Source organism: Apodemus sylvaticus, chromosome 3 (genome assembly GCF_947179515.1).
Source record: "Apodemus sylvaticus chromosome 3, mApoSyl1.1, whole genome shotgun sequence".
NCBI lineage: Eukaryota > Metazoa > Chordata > Mammalia > Rodentia > Muridae > Apodemus > Apodemus sylvaticus.
The window spans coordinates 6,120,928-6,131,605 of record NC_067474.1 but is presented as its reverse complement, the minus strand read 5'-3'; the positions used below and the strand labels follow the sequence as shown (position 1 = coordinate 6,131,605).

The 10,678-nt window shown below is 44.0% G+C and overlaps 1 protein-coding gene across 1 annotated transcript in view; it reads left to right on the top strand.

Moving 5' to 3' along the window:
* The first annotated feature begins 3,284 nt into the window (after positions 1–3,284).
* The window catches only part of Kcnb2 (potassium voltage-gated channel subfamily B member 2), a 439,736-nt gene continuing 432,342 nt past the window's right edge, over positions 3,285–10,678 (top strand). The window contains exon 1 of the mRNA XM_052175930.1: positions 3,285–3,889. The gene's annotated coding sequence lies outside the window, so the exon portion shown is untranslated. The remainder of the gene's footprint in view (positions 3,890–10,678) is intronic.

Here is a 10,678-nt window from a genome sequence, read left to right as displayed (position 1 = left end):
ACACGTGCACAAGAACACATTCATATGCATGTGCATGTGCACATGTGTACACACACACACTATATTTATTTAGGTGATATTTCCTCTTGTAACAAGGCCTGCGTTAGATTCATTTTTGTCCTACTTGACTTTACTCAGTACGTTGCACACTGCCTTCACTCTGATTCTGTCCTGAAGGGGTCCTTCTGAGTAGCACACGTGTGCCTGTACTGTGAGATCCTTCTGCTTCAGCCTCCTACAGTTTGGTGCCATTGGCTATGACACTGTCCAGCCTTATTCATTCATTCTAATGTACAGAGCCCGCTGGAAGCCAACAGCAATCCAGATTACTGCTACATAGACTGAAATAAGTAAGGATGTTCTCCAGATTAAACTAAATATTTTCAAGTGCTACATTCAACACCAAAAATCCAAGAGCATAATATGTTCTGTACCATGTATATACAGAGATTCCCATACACCAGCATTATAATGTCTGAGGAAACAAGTTTTCCATTTAAATTGTGTGTACAGATATACAGAAAGGTTATTCCAGGCTAACCTTATACTACATTTATTTATTTTAGCAGGTTATATGAGGGAGGCATTTTGACACTATGCTAAACAGTCATTTCTCCTCTTTAATAGAATTTCATCTTATCATAGGATGAATCTGAGAAACTGAAGTGTCAGCAAAAGGAACATTTCTATAAATCTCAATAAAGATTAAAAGTGAGCTAAGGAGGAATATGAAAACACATCCGGATTTTCAATAACATTGTGTTACATTTTCCTTTGGAGAGCAAACAGGAAAAATGTAAATTTATGCACTGTACAGGTTCGCCCATGTGAAGATAATGAATACAAGAGTTTTGCTGCTGATTGGAGCCCAGCACCATGCATGCCTGGAGAGAACCCTGCCAGCCATAACTACTGGTGCACAGTGCCTTTTTCTGTCTATGCAATAAACATATTAACTGGTGGGTATCCTGGTAAGTAGCACCAGATCCATCCCCCAGCCTCAGGTTGTGTTCTTGTCACTGCATCTCAGACACACAGCTGAAACTGGAAGAGTAACTAAGCCCTAGCACCTGTCTCCCAGACAGTGGAGACAGAATCATTGCTGTTGGGCTCACATCAGTTTCCTGGTAAGCAAATGGAGTCTACATTTTCAAATCTAACCAAACTTTGAGGCAAATATTTTTAAATAGGTTACTAAGGTTCGCATAAAGGTAAACAGTATTTCTGATATAGGCCTAACAAAGGGAATTTTTGTAATCATTCTTAAGTATACAAAAAGTTTACTGCAGGGTTGGAATTTCAGTGTACCCAAAATAGATGCTAAAAAGTCTTTCTAGACTTACTATCTTTTATAGATTCCATTCAACTGACAAATATTGAATAAACAAAAAAGCTGTGAAATAAGTGTTTGCTAAGTAAATAGGGGACATTGGGTTCCACTGAAGACATGAAAACAATGGAGGAATTTTTAAATCATTCCTGGGAGACTCACAGTTTACGATGATACGCCAAAGTATACATATACCAGAAAACCCAGAAGGCCCCGTTTGTCTCTTTTAAAAGCTCGGGCAATATGTGCTGGATATCTAAGAAGGAGTATTACTGAAGAGTTAAGAGTAGAAATGTACCTGAGAAGGCTTTGGCAATTTGGACCTGAAATGTAGTAAGGAATAATCTAGGGGAAACAAAAAAGAAACTAGAAGAGAGGGAGAGAGAGAGAGAGAGAGAGAGAGAGAGAGAGAGAGAGAGAGAGAGACGACCCAGTGACACAGCTGTGCGGGCTCAGTAATGGCTTCAAGGCTGTTTTGGAGACACATTGTCTGCAGAAAAATGTAAACCATATGGAAAGACTGGGGTCAAGGAAATGCACTTCCTCCAAACTCCTGGACACTTAGAGCTGGCACTTGGGAACCAGCCAGGGTAATGATAAAGGTTTTAGAATCCAGGCATTCTCTTCTTGGTGCTCACACTAAAGAAGTCTCAAGGAGAAGAGGAGCCAAAGCAGGTTTCTTACTGGGGAATTAAAGAGTTCAAAGAACCAGTTCCCAGAGTAAACATCCAGCAATGTCTGACAGCACAGAAAGGTCACCCAGCATCAGGTAAGCCCTAGAGGCAGGAGCTCAAGATAGTGAATTCCGGAAGGCTAAGCAGACCATCTCCTGTTCATAGGGCTGAATGAGCTGGGTTTGAAACACGGTAGTTAAACAGTCTTGGCCATAAGTATTGTAGGTGGTCCTAACTTTGAATATATTCTCATGCCCAGAATTCTGTTCGAAAGAGTGTTTTAAGTTGTTTTCCTGAAAGACATGCAACTGTTTTGACTGCTTAATTTTCCACCCATCAAGGTGCACCTACATCAGGAACCTGCAGAGCCCAGGAGTTTTGTTCAAGTTTGTTTTTATTACACTCCAAAGTTGGGATGGTGGTTGGGGTATCCAGCGTATGGCCATCTCTTTAAGGGAGAATTTGGCATAGTATTCCAGACCGTAAACAGACCACTAAAGCAAGCACCCCGGTGGGAAACAGGGGTAAAAGTGGCCTCCCACTCAGCTTAGCCTCAAACACAGAAAGACCAGTAACTCCTGGATATGGTCCCAGATAGAGCTGGAGAATACAGATGTGAAGTCAGATTCTACCTGGGCTCCTTTTTATTCCAGAAACTTCTTTTGTGGGCTAATACTCTGTGGCCCATCCTGCAGGAGCCATATGTCCTCGTCCCAGGTCCCCATGGTGGAACAAGGAGCCCTGGTTCTGGTCCCTTAGGGATCGGGCAGGAGGAGAGCACAGCAGATGGAAGAGAAAGGCCGGGAAATCCAGGAAGCCTCGGGAGCTTCTCGGCGGACTTCCCAGGGCTTTCCCGGCCGTGTGTGTAGGGTGGCCGCCAGGCTGTGGACCCCTTGCAGAGTGTGTCTGAGTGCAAGCTACCAAGAGAGACTGGTGGGTGTGGAGCTCGGACCCAGGCGGCGGCGGGAGCCGAGGGAGGATCCGGGCGAGGTGTGGGCGGCGCCCGATCGTCCGCGCCCGGGCCGCGCCCTGGGCACCGGGGGCGCTGTCGCCTGCCGAGCGCACAGCTCGGGCGTCGCGAGGCCGAGCCTGGTGTTTCCCTCCAGGTGCCAGGCCAGCGGTGCATCCCCGCAGCCCACCCCCGGGAGCCGCGATTGCCTGAGAGCCGCGGAGGAGAACCGGAGAGAGGCGGCGGCGGCCGCTCTGCCCGCGGGTGCGCGGAACGCGCGTGAGGCGGAGCGCGAGGCTGGGTGGCCCGGGCGAGTGTGCGCGCCTGGCCGGAGAGCTGCGGGGCGGAGGACCCGCTCCTGGAGCGCCTCGCCTGGCCTCTCGCGCGGAGCCAGCGTCGCTTCTGCACAGACACACACCCACCGAGCTCCACCGAGTGCCTCCGAGCATCCGTCGCCCCCACTGGCCGCCGCCGCGCCTAGGGCAGCGGGATTCAGCACCAAGTCCAGGGCTGGTGCGGAGCGCAGAGAACCTCTTGATTTTTTTCCCGTTCACTCCATCCTTCTCCAGTCTGGGCGGCGGCGGCGGCAGGGGGATGGAGGCTCCACGCGGGGAAAGGGGGTGACGATCGAGGAAGATTATTGTTCATTTTAAAGGATGCCTTCACTCCTTCCCAATGCGGCTTCTGTGAACCTTCTTACTAGAGACTGTGAACCGGAGTGAGGGATGTAAAGAAGGAAGGAAAGCGGCCAGGAGCCCCAGCCAGCCGGGGAGACCCTCCTCTCTGTGGAGGGGAGGGGGATTTCCAGCGACACATCATTGGCGAAAGGGACCTTTGCAGGAGAGGAGTCCTCTGAGTGAGCAGGGAATCCCACAGCCGCTGGTGGCACAGGAGCCAGAGCTGCTGGCCAAGCGGAGCTGGGTCCGTGGGAGCTAGGTAAGTGGCCCGGGCATTGCTGCTCCCCAGAGCTCTTCTTTAGAGAGCCTCACTGAGGCAGCCTAGTCAGACTTGAGTTGCTAAAGGAACTGGAAACTGCCATATGGCGCCCAGTGGACCTACAAACAAAGCTGCCTGGGCTGTTAGCCCTGACAGATTATTAACCAAATGTTTCTTCCTGATGGGGGAGACATGCAAGTCTGAGCCCCTGACAAGCCTGGCTTGACCAAAGAGATGAAACTGTTGTATGTAAGAAAGGAGCCCTGGTTGCCTTCTCTTCCTGGTCGCTTGTTGGTAAATGCCACACTTGCACGCACACACTTGTCGGACTAGACTTGGGAGTGTGATATCTCTTGTGTATGCACAGTCTTCTGAATACAGAGACATACATGCATTTAATTCCTCAGTGGTGAGTGGTCTTGGTTGCTCAGAGCAAGCTAGAACAGGTCTCTAAGGAAAGCACTCCAACAAGGCTTTTTCCAATACAGTATGTCAAGGAGACTTGGGAATACAGTTGCCCTGCGTGGCCCTGAAAGACACCACCATCTGCCTCATCATTTCTTCCTAAGACATAAGGAACCTTTTCAAGATAGTATCTTGCCCTCTATTATCTCAGCTAAGGAGCACTTGTTTGTATCCATTCATAAAAAGAGCCAATGTGCATAAACACGCCATTTATGCGATGTTTATGACCCCACAAGTGTTTTAACAGTAAAGAATAACACAGATAAGATTAACACTGGGACATTTTAATCCGCACAGGGAGGCATCAGGGTGATTGCATGCAGTCCAGCACTCCATCCAATCAAGACATGGCATAATTATGTCAATATTTTAAATAGCACCTCACATTTCTAATGTTCTCCTATTAATTGGTTGGGGTTTTGTTGACAATCTGATTTTTTTCATGCCCAACTCAAAGAAGTAAACATTTTGCTGTTATTATTCTAGCATTGTGTAGATAGACCCCTCCGGATTATTCACCAGTGATAACACATCTCATAGAATTAGCAAAGAATCAATTTTGGTCAACTGTCTGAAGTCTTACCTATCAGTGACTCCCGGGAAAGAATTTGAAAAGAGAGTAATATGTTAAAATTCTTCATATCATAAAGTTTTATCTATTCACCCATCTTGTGTGGGATACATCAATAAATAAAAAAGTGTCCCACACTTATCCCTTAATATGTGAGCAAAAGCTTTAGAAATGTTTAGAGAATTCTTTGTACTTAAGTTAATCTGAACTGTAACAGTTCAGTAGTTTGGCCCAATGTGCGTGTAAGTGTGCGTGCTTTTGTTTGGCTGCTTCAGGTGCTGTTGTCAGTGAGGGGCTTAGTCGTGCAGCCATAAAGACTCCTGAGAATATCGATGATCCACTTTGGAAATAATTCACTTACTTCTCCACTGAATGGGGGGTCACCTCCAAGTGTGTATATTCACCCACAAGCCTCCCCTGTAGACTGCTCCTTCCTGGAGTCAGTCCCTCTGGGTTCAGGGCTGTTCCTCGGGACAGACAGTCTACTCTCCCTGCTTGGGCACCACTCAGACTTTTGGGGAGAGGGAAGAGCCACCTGCCAGGGCTCTCTGTGCTCTTTAGCCTTCACCTCACCCTTCCCAACTTCCTGTCCCCCTCTAACTGTTCCTCTTACACAAACCCCACCCACCCCGTGAGTGAGTCTGCTGCCCCGCCACTGGGCACGTTGGCTGCGTGCCATGTCTCCATCCTCTTGTGTTCACTGTCCTTTCCTGAAGAGAATCAATCTGTGCCTCACCAGGAACTGTTTTCAGATCCACTTCACTCCCTATCCCACACTTCAGTTCTCCAAGCCTGTTTGCTTGTCTGCTGACTGGTCAGACAGACAGGAGAAACGATCTCCTCATCGGTGCCTTTGACTTGACTCTCAGAGCTTCCTTGCTGATGCCCAGGGGTGGGGTGGGGGGTGGGGGTGGAAACAAAGCCTGCTCCTCTGAGATGTTCAAGAGTGAGATTGCTAGAAAAATGCAGGACGTGGGTTCAATCACATTTTTTGGCAACATAAAAGCATATCTGATCAGATTTTTGGTAGACTATCTGAATGTTTAAAAATGTCTAAGTCTGTGGAGCACTGAGAAGTAGTTTGCTTCTTGAGGAAAAAAAGGTGTAACTTTTTTTTTTTTTTTTACTGATTTTGTACAGAGATCTCTACACCTCAAAACATCTTATGAATGTAAATCATATATCATATTACTGGCAATCTAGGAAACGCACAAAACATTCATTTCATCCCGGCGCATGTCTTTTCTTTGATTAATTCCTTGAATCCTTTTATTGACTAGTTACTAAGATAAAATTTAAATTAATGGAAAATTACCTCATGTGCATCCTAAGGTAGACAGTGAAGGTTGAGGTATTTTGTTTATTTCAGATTACTCTTTATGGTTTCTTATAGTCACAGAGTCACCAAGTAACATTTACACAAAATCATGATGCTTGCTGGTTTCACAGGGCCTTCAGAGGAATGCAAAGTAGGGATGGCTCAAGTAAGATTTTTGAAGTTCCACATACTTTTTAAGGTAAGACTATATGGTCATATCACTCCCAGAGTGATAAAATAATCTTTATAGAGAAGAGCAGCTTTGAGACTTTTTTAGTCATAGAACACAAGTATCTCCAGAGTCTATATATTTATTTCCTCTCTTCCTTCATAGAAGTATAGTGTTCCTAGCTCTTTATTAAGCTCTACTCTGTAAGGAAGAAATCCAGCTGTGTCAGGAAGGGTCTTCTGGTCCTTGCAAGCCAAGCCAGTACTGCGGCCTCTATGAAATGCCTTTACAGAGGCTGAACTCTACCTGATTTTACTCTGCAATTAGTAACATAAAGATACATAACTACCTTGTCTGTTAATTGTTGTAATGCTTATTAAGTATAAGAAGATTGCTGGGTCCTAATGTGGCACAGGCCTGACGCATGTAAGACAGCCTCTGCCCCCAGCTTTTAAAGTAGAGGGGAAGACAAAAATAAAACTCTTGACTTCTTAGCTGAGGAATCTGTTTCAGTTCCAAACAACAGATTTTTTGTACATAGAAACACATTTCACAATTTCGTACTTAATAAGTTAATCAAAACAAACTCATGATCAAGAGTATGAAAATTTGTCACAGGCTATGAATTTAGGACTTCTAGGGAAACCCTATCATCAACAACACTAAAATTCTACTAAATGTTCCATTTTAGACTTACAGAGAACATGAGAATATTTTCATTATAAATCAGAATATTTATTTTGTCTTTTTAGATGAATAAAATAATTATGATAGGCCACACTCAGTTGAGTCAGGTACTGTCTTAAACATATTGAAAATACTTTTTGTCTTACACTGTCCTTATGGGGAAGCCATAACTAATGCCCTTTATATACAAACGTGAAACTAAAATTCACAGGTTTTTCCTGCTTAGGCACACAGGAAGGAAATGGAGACGTCTGTTTGAAATCAGTATTTTGGGTTCAGGAACACTGTGACCCACTTTGGTATTAGGGCATATTAAGAAGGGTGACCCTAGATAGAACTGGGAAGTATGTTTTCATTTCTTGATTCTTTTGGAGCTGTGTATTCTCTCTACAGAGGGCATGGTTCTAAGGTTCTAAGGATGAAGGGAGGCTTGTAAAAACCAGTTTGAAGGGCATCTTTTTATTGTCTTAATTCAAGAGAAACCCATATCCTACCTCCCATCCCCAGTAAATGTTCACTGTGAATCTGACAGAAGAAAATAGCTTAGTTTTAGGTTGGCTTTCGAATTGTGGTGGGGTCGGTCCTAAGAAGGCTAACATTGTTAGACAGCACTGTGCTTATAGTGGCCCGTGGAAGTTAGGGGCTAGTCAAGAGGTTCTATGCATAAAACTTCCCAGAATGCATATAGGATGCAGTGCACATGAGAGGCAGCACGGCGATTCAGGCCTGCCATCCTAGGAGAGGATGCCATCCTAGTGATGGAGAGGTCAGGCAGGAGTTCCACACAGTCTGTCTCAGAAGACGTGAGCAGCCTTCCCGAGGGACAATGCCAACGCTGTCTTCTGGCTTCTGCATCTGCACACACCCATGACACACATACATTAATAAAATGGAAAGGTGTCCAACACGATGACTTGAGTGGTGGGCTTCTCATAGCAGGCCAATCGCATGTCTAAGTTTTGTGAATTATTTTTAATATAGCATGACATTACAGGTATTTTAAGTTGCATATTTATGCTTCAAAATTATTGTATTTAAAATATGTTATTTAGCAATGTCCTCATCTTTAGCTTTACAATATATAAACCCTAAATTTTATGGAAATTGAAGCATAGTCTCCAAACAGATTCTGTCTAGTGTGTTCTTAGAATGCCTGTTTCTGAACACAGCTAATAACTGTAATTGTGAGAGCACAAATTCTACTTTGAAATATTTGTCAAGAGAACTTAAATAACATTTGAGGCAAAGTTCTTTTTAAGTAGCCACTGCTTCTGTTTGTGTGCAAAATGCCATCTGGCTTAAGTTTGAAGGATAAAATGATTAAATATTGTTTGCCTGATGCCATAGAATCAAATATTTGGATTCTTCTTCGTGATTGACTGACACTGTTTTTCACATAGATGTGTCTCCTAGGCTGGGTGACACAGTACATATAGTTGTCTTTTAGCTGATAGTTGGCTTGTAGTATAAAAGTTCACTTTAAAACTTACATTTATCCCTAAAAAACAGTCGTAAGTGATGTTTAGGTCCTCAGACAAATTTAACAAAGCCTTTTAAATCAATAATGTCCTTGAAGTACAACACTGTCAGTAATGAGATCCATGACCGTTGTCTCTAGAGGTGTTCCAGGGGAATGGTTATTTAAATAATGTCTATTTACCTCTCTGTATGAGACCCTGTGCGGGATCCCATGGTGGATACTCTCCTACCCAGGCCCACAAGGACAGCGGTAGGTGCTGGAGAGAGCTAGGCACAGGGAGCTCTGCATTTCTTAGATTGGTCTGGGCAAGGAACTGACAAATCTATCCTGAGAGCAAGCAATACCTTTAGGATTTGCATCTGCTATCTCATCCTGAGGGTTCTCCTGGGTTTTTCCTCTGTGCTGAATCCCTTGTGAATGGGTGGAGGACACCATGCACTCTCAGAGAGAGGCTGAGACATAAATCCCCACAACATGCCATACGTGAGCTTCCTGGGTGACATGGCAATTTGCTGAGTAGCTGCATCACAGAAGGATCCAGGGTAAGGAAATGCAATTTCGTTGAATTGCTCTAAGTTCCGTAAGACAAAGTTCCTTCTTTTTCGTGGACAGAATTCTGCAATGCCCATTTGCCACTGGGAAATGAAATTCATGCATAACATAATGTGCCTGTTATGCATAGCATATACTTTAATATCATTTGTATTAGAAAATACAGATAAAAGGGACAAGACCTTCAGAGGAAACAGCAGGTATAGTGATGTTTTGTTCAGCTCAAGATGGAATGTTCAAAACAAGATAGAATGAAGGAGAACTACTGAACATTCAGGAGACTAGAGGAGAGAAGTAGAAATAAAATAACATGGATAAGAAAGTAATATTCTCTCTCAGAAAGTGTGGACACTTGTATATCTGCCATTTTTGAACAGAATAAACGTTCACAAACTGTGACAACTGTATGCTGTGTACAGACATGGGTGTATTACAGTAGTAAACCAGTTAGCCTGGAGAGTGTTACATAGGGTAACACAGTTTTTCAACATGGTAAACAACTCTTGGTGATGTTCCACATGTAGTAGTTACTTTCCTAGAAAACTCCTCTGTAAAAACATAAAATTGGTATGCACTGACAATGAGAGTGGGGCTTTGCAAATGGAGGTGTCTAGGAGAGGTGTGAACATTTGTAAGACAGAAGACAAGGATTGTGCACACATGTTTCTTGTGTTTTGGGTCTGGACAGTTGTACAAAACTACCAGCATAGGGACTGTTTCATGACTTTCAGAAGTACTTGTTGACCTTGTCTCTTCCCATTAGAGGAAACTACTGTGGTTCTAATGCTTGACTGACTGATTTAAAAGAGTGAAATTCTTAAGATTTTTATTTTTAAAGCCTTCTTATTAGTTTGAGAATTTCATACAATGTATTTCAGTCATATTTGCCTCCTCCCCCAATTCCTCCCAGGTCCACCCAGAAACTCAGTCTTCTGTGTTCTTCTTCAACCCATTAAATCCAGTTTGTGCTGTTGATATACTCACAGGTATATGGCCATCCACTCGAGGGTGGTTGGCCCACCAGGTAGGCATACCTTAAAGCAGATGGCCAATTGCTCTCGCAGCAGCTATCAACTCTTCAGAGAGGACTGAACATTCATGTCTACCTCCCACTCTCCATACTGAGGCTTTGTGATATGAACCATCACACAAACCATTAGCATGCTTTTACAGCCTCTGAGCTCATGTTTGCAACTGCCCTGTTGTGTCTGTAAAATACTTTTTCCTGCACTCATCCACTGCCTCTGGCTCTTGCAACCTTTCTTCTGCCCTTTCTGAAGTGTTTCCTGAACCCTGGAGGTGGGAAAGTGATACAGATGGGTCCTTAAAGCTGAGAGTTCCACATTCTCTCCATCTCTGCTCTTTGACCAGTTGTAGGCCTCTGTTCATTTTTGTCCCCTAAAACAGAAGGGTCTTTGATGAGGTTTGAGAGATGCAACTCATCTATGGGTAATAAGTCATCAGAGCTCTCAAGGCTTTTCCTTAAGAAAGTGAGTTTCATGACTGGCTAAGTAATAAGCAAAGTAGACAACAACAAGATTAAAGCA